Source organism: Brachyistius frenatus, unplaced genomic scaffold (assembly GCF_029030835.1).
Source record: "Brachyistius frenatus isolate BFR_SWC_R1_liver_20210118 unplaced genomic scaffold, ASM2903083v1 Contig_223, whole genome shotgun sequence".
In the NCBI taxonomy this organism is placed as follows: Eukaryota; Metazoa; Chordata; class Actinopteri; family Embiotocidae; genus Brachyistius; species Brachyistius frenatus.
In genome coordinates, this window is record NW_027210822.1 from 387631 (window position 1) to 394343 (window position 6713).

At 41.8% G+C, this 6713-nt stretch overlaps 1 long non-coding RNA gene across 1 annotated transcript; it reads right to left on the bottom strand.

Annotated features, from left to right (window-relative positions):
- Positions 1 to 1111: 1111 nt before the first annotated feature.
- Positions 1112 to 2088, bottom strand: LOC138633494 (uncharacterized). Its single transcript, XR_011311888.1, has 2 exons — positions 1741 to 2088; positions 1112 to 1583 (listed from the first exon to the last, which is right to left on the bottom strand). It is a non-coding gene; the product is annotated as an uncharacterized lncRNA (long non-coding RNA).
- Positions 2089 to 6713: the final 4625 nt, after the last annotated feature.

Genomic DNA, 6713 nt, shown 5'->3' on the forward strand with positions numbered 1-6713 from the left:
TATTATTTTGTTTTATTTCGAGCAGCAGATACAAACAGGCTTATCTTTTTACAAAAAGGAAAAAAAAAATTGTTCTTGGGTTTCTAGGAAAATAATAGCACATAAAAAAAATATTTCAAAAAATTGTTTTTATAATTAATAATATGAGCAATATATTTCCCACAATGTATTCATATCATTGTTTATTTGATAATATACATTTTAGTAATTAAATATTCAATGTAAATAAATATTAAATACAATATTGCACACTTTGGAGCTCCATGAGTCCAAAATATAGTTCAAAATTACACATAAAATTACAAACTTAATACAAAAAAATATAATTTATGCAACCATAAGTTTCTTAACTATATCTTTACATTTCCAAAAAAAACATAAAGTGCAGCTTCCTTTTCTTGCCTTACCGTCGTTTGAACGTTTCATTTTTTTACCCCTCCTGATCACAGCTGGTGAACGTGTGAGACAGTGAACCAGGATGTCTTCGGGCTGATCGATGAATGTTTATGTAGATTGAAAACACGCCACAGCCGGCCATCTCTCATGTTTCACGTGCCGTGCCCGGAGTCCTCCGTTCACCCCAAACAGTTCCAGAGAAATTCTGTCTCTGGCACAAAACACGAGGAGACTCATCTATCAAACTGACAGTAACGTTATACTGGAATTTATAGCTCATCAACATCTCAAACTTGATCTGTTGACTAAATACTGCCAATGTTAAATCTTAAAATTATACCTTTAAAACAAACTTCTTCTGAGTCGATTATTTTTTTACGAACAAAAGGTAAAATTTAGATCGCAGCTGAACTTTTTTCCATTCGCTACGAGCGCCTGTTATAATGTGATTATACTCTAATTTAAGTAAGTTTGGTCTACGTGGTAATGCTTTAAAAATATTCAGAATTGATTCAAGTAATTGTATTTTAAAAACAAAAACTGGAGCCAGTTTTATGTCACATTTAATACCTCTAACCACAAACACTTAATTCTAAATTATAATTTCAATTAACATTGCTATGATTTAGACAAATGTGGAAAAAATTATTGATAGTTCAGGAAATGAAACATACATCACTTGACATGTACTTTAATATATTTTACATATTACATGTGTTTGTTATGGTGTGTAAACATTAACTTTAACGCGCATTGTGTTATTTTAATCAACATTGTGATTATTATTCAAAAGTGGAAAAGTAAAAAAAATAAAAATAATTTATGATAAGTAAAAGGAAAAGAAAAAGGAAAATGTAAATATGTCAAAAATGCATGTAAGCGATGTGAGTTTGTCATCCTGCAAAACTAATTTCTGCAATAACTAAATGTCCGTCACACGTAAAACAATCTGACTCCGTGGAAAGAAAAAGGAAAGACACGCTCGCACAGCGCTGCCAAAGTTCCTTTCTTTTTAAAGAAACGCTTTAACCACCCAATCAAAAACGCAGGATCGGTGCAGCCGGGTTGAGAAAGCTTTAGGACACTTTATCCCGGTCCACTGCTGTAATTTCTTGTACTCAATCCCCGCCGTTGGCCACAACTGTGCCGGGAAAGCTGCGTTCAAGGGGTCAAGGTGTTGGGATTATCTGAGAGGGAGAGGGAGGGGGGGGGGGGAGAAAAAAAAAGAAAATGAAGAGGGAGATCTGCTTGTAACTCCCCCTTCACCCTCCTCGCCAACGGCTTCCATCCATAAACTTGTGCCAGCTGTTGCCTCGTGCTAAACCCCGCCTAAGAGAAACAGACCTAAAAGGGCCCGATCAGGAGCTCCACCGCGAGGCCACTGCGCCCCCCACCGGCGGCTCCGGCCGCGGGCCCCGGCGGTGCAGCGCCGACGGCCGAGAGAAACTCCGGATCAAACTCTGGGAAAATAAAATCACAGCGACCCGCGGCGAAGTGAGCTCAGTGTAAACACGGGTTCGTTTCCTCGGACGGCAACAAAGCGCACTTAATCCGCAGGAGGGGAAAAAAAAAAAGGAGAATACTTCAGTTTAAATGTACAGGAACCAAGAAAATGGTCATTTTGGAAGATTTCACTGCACATGAACACACACACACACACACACACACACACACACACACACACACACACACACACACACACACACACACACAAAAAGGGAGCAGCCCTCAAAAAACACACACCAAAAAAAAACAAACAAAAAAAAGAAGACTTCACTGTGACAAAGTTTAAAAGTTAGGACGCTTTAAATAAAAACGCAACGAACATAAAATTAACGTTTTCGAGTTCTTCCCTCATGAAGTTGCGCGTGGTGTTTTTAAAATGTCTTTTTCGGCATCGGCTGTGACAGTTTTCACGCAAAGCGAGGACCAAATTGAACTTTAGTGCTACAAGACTGGACAGCAAGTTGTTTTTTGATGCTTTGACAGGTTCTTCTTTATGTAATCTCAGACTGACGGCATGATGTGGAGATCAGCGGGGGGTTAGAGGGGGGTCTGTAGGGGCCACGCTGTCCTTCGCAGGACCCCCCCTTCGTACTCCTCTCCGACCCCCCCCCCGAGCATCTTCAGTACCGACTCTTAACATCTCCCAAGCCTCTGAGGTTTTTTTTTGGCTCCGAGGGAAGTCGAGAAAGTAGGCAGGGAGAGCGAGAAGACGTCCATTTTCAAATACCAAACGCGGCGGTGGGGAGGCCGGACGGCTTTTTTGGAGAAGGGGGTGGGAGGGGGGGGAGAGATTGAAAGTGCACGTGACAGTTTCAGAGCCGGTGGGACAGACACGTCCCGAGTTCAGGCAGGGGTTAGTGTGGCAAGAGGAGGGAGCTCCGCCTCCGCCGAGAGCGGCAGCGGCATCACCACCACCACCACCCATCATCATCATCATCATCATCACCATCGCAGGAAATCTGCATCGGCACCGTTCAACTCTCCGTGAACTCGGACGGGTTCGTTAATTCGGCCGCGGGGGTCAGGAGGTTTTTCGGATAAATTGTTTGTGTTTTAATCGGCAGAAGACGACGGGGTGAACCAGAGGCCGCGCCGAACTCAGAGAACTGCAGTTTGATCGGAGAGACGCGCTTTTCACTGAAAACTTAGAAATTCAAGAAAGTCGATTTCAGATTCATTTGCGAAACATAATGTCAGCTCATATTTACCAAGTGCTGTAAATGACGACGGCAGGAAATAAATGAATATAGATCTTATCCAAAATATAAGAAAATATTATTTGTATTGTACCATGTAGTTTGCCGTCTCTCGATTATATTATATATATATGTATAATTACATATAGATATATATAATTATCTGCATCTATACCATAATACTAAATAACATTAATAATAACAACTCTTCCAATGTTTTACAGATATATTAACCTAAAAATGTTTTCATTAGTAATATAACTTTTTAAGGAATATAAAGATCATGAATATGATGAAATATATACAACATGTTTATATGTGCATAAAAGTATATCCACCTATACTATAATACATATATATTAATAACACTTGATAATAATAATAATAATAATAATAATAATAATAATAATAATACAACTTTAATATATGAGTATGTACTTTGAACCTTTTAAACAAATGTAATTATAATTTAATTATAATTCCAATGGTACAATATATACATATGTATGTGCATATTTAACAATAATTAATGTTAAAAATAAGTTGTACGTTTTGACTGATTTCCTTTACTAATACTAAATACAAAATTTTAATAGAGAAAACATTTTTAATTATTTCTGTAAATTTAACTAACTTTGTTTTCTTAATTTATTTTGTGCAAATTTTCACCAAACAACTTATAATATATAGGAAATATACAAGTAATTTAAAAAAAAGGAATGTCATCATCAATTCTGTTTGTATAAACAATGAATTATTAATGAGAGAAACATTTTATAAATTCACTGTAGACAATAAAAGCAGCACAGACCTCATTTTTATATGATGAGTATATGTATTCGTGGTCAAACGGACGAGGTCACGCATTTGTTACAAATACGTTTATAGTCGTGATGTAATTATACTGCAGGTCAAATAGATACAAAATACGAATACAAAAATATTCAAAATAATTCCCGAACTACTTTTTTTTAAATAAATATGGAGAGTGAGAATTATGTTTCCGTCTGGACGCAGGAAAACGACGTTACACACAATTTCCATTTCATTCCACGTCTCGTTCGATCTCGATTCTGCGACTGCCTGACGCGACTCGAAGGGTGTAGTTTTACACAAACTTACGGTAAAAGGCAAAAAGTACAACATACGAGTCCTCCCAGACACCGACTCCCCCCCTCCCCCCCTACCTCCTCCACACACACACACACACACACACACACACACACACACACACACACACACACACACACACACACACACACACTGTGCTCTCTGGGGGCCTTCCATCGGTCAGGCCCAGGCAGAGAGACGAATCACGGTTTATGAGATAATTAAAAAGCCCACAGAGCGATTAAGTTGTTCACACACACACACACGTGTATATATGTGTGTGTGTGTGTGTGTGTGTGTGTGTGGTGTGTGGTGGTGGCGGCGGCGGCGGCGGTGGGGGGGGGGGGTTGCAGCGATGGTCGCCCCGAAACCTGGCTTCACAGTAAGCTCCCGAATACGGAGCGCTCGGCCTCGGCCAATCACGCGTCGCGATCCGCTCGGCTCCCACAGACACGGGGGCGGGTTCACGTGGAGTTCATCATGGCCGCCGCGGCGGAGGGGAGGATGGGACCGAATGTGACGGCACGATGTCGATGCCGTGCGCAAAGTGAGTGCCCTGTCGGGAGGAAAGGTTGTCGTTAGGTCATTTCCGTCTCAGACTTCTGTTTTTCTGTGCGACGTTCACGCTTCTTCACACAACACACACACACACACACACACACACACACACACACACACAGACTTTGTGCCGCACAATCCTCCGGTCCTGATCTCATAAAATGACTTTGCCACACAGTGATGGGAATTTCCTAAGAGAGTCAATCTGTGCTTGTCCTGCTTTTTCTTTTTTTTTTTGCATGCAGGGATCGACCGGCCCACTGCTGCCATCAGCAGGACGCTGAGTGAGCCCTGCGTCTCAAATCAGACCCATCACTCACGGCGTACCTCCATTAGTTCCCATTGGAGACCTTTTTTTTTTTTTTTAATCCCCCTCCCCCCCGCCCCTCCTCCTCCTCCTCCCGCCCCCTCCCGACCTCGTGATGCAGGAACATGTGAAGTGACAGCGAGACGCAGGACGTGTGCCCTCGTCTCTCGTGTCAAAACAGTCCCCGCCCCACCTCGCATTCTTCATCTCCTCTGGGAGCATTAACTCCCTCCCCTTCACCCCCCCTCCTTCCCCCCCCCCCGCCCCGCGACCCCTTCACCTCTTCGTGTTGTCGAGCAAAGGATTGCAGAGCGATAACCGAACCAGGCCGTGATGTGTCGTCGTGATGTCATCGGTGGGGGGGGGGGGGGGGGTTCGCCGTTCCTCTCCGTTGAAGCCGTCTGATGGAGTTTAGACGCGGCGACTCATCTCCCCGAGTGCTTTTTACGCTTCATTTTTTTTTTTTTTTGCATAGATCAGCGCGTGCATCGTGTACGAATGCGTCTCGTTATGTATTTATGGTCACGCGTGCGGGGGGGGGGGAGGGGGGCGGACGCACGATATTCACGTACGGCGCGCAAGCTGGTCTCGCATCGGTTCCAACGGCAACCTCTCCCGAGGTGTCGAACGACAAAAAAATATGACACGTTCATCTGAAATGCAAACCGTTTTTACGTTCGCCGCGTCGCAACAAATCTCCAACCACTTTATATACCGTTTAATAGTGGAAAGTTTCACTGCGACGCGTTTTCTGACGAGTTGCGATTTTGTTGGCCGTTGTAATAAATGTAACGCGACTGTTATTTTACGGCGTGAGCGTATAAGGTATATATACGCATAAAAGAAAATTAAAAAAAAAAAAAACAAGCTGAGGGATACGAACGTGGGACACGGTGATCACAGGGAGTCCTGATACAAAGACAGGAGGTCGTCCTGTAAAGCCGAGCCTATAAAAGGAGTTTAAACGAGCGATTTTAAAAGATAATACGATCTCGCAGGACCTCAGAATGATCTCTCGGTTAAACCCAATAAAAGCCTGACAAAAGCAACAACAACAACAACAAAAAAACCTTTCTAAAACCTGTCGGTATTTACATTGCAGTCTGCAACTGGAATACAGACGATCCTTTTCTCTTTCTTTTTTTATTTTGTCGTAAATGGCAAAATCACAGCGAAACAAAAATCGCCTCATTGAAGATTCAACTCTCGTTTCATTTGAAGCGAAATTTCCAACAGGCAGAAATAGACGAGACATGTATCAAGTCGCTGACGACAAAATCCACGCGCAACAAAAATGCATGTGAGACGCTGCTTTTGATAATGGTTCTGTGTGACGATACATGTGTAAACACAGTTATATTCTTATTCGATTAAAAATGTACACGGATTAAAAAAAAATTTTTTTTTTTAAAAATCCCAGTTGGGAAAGAGATTTTTGGATCTCAAAGGGAATTCCTGGTAAAAAATAAAATTAAGAAAAATACACACTCTCGTCCCAAAGTACATCTGCGCGTTCGTCAGAAAATACTGAACACATTGTACGCTGCTGTAACTCGGCTTCACGGTTAAAAAGATTCAATCATGAAACAGTTTGATGAATTCTTCTTTTTGTTTTTTTCCTTAAACGAATCAGATTAATC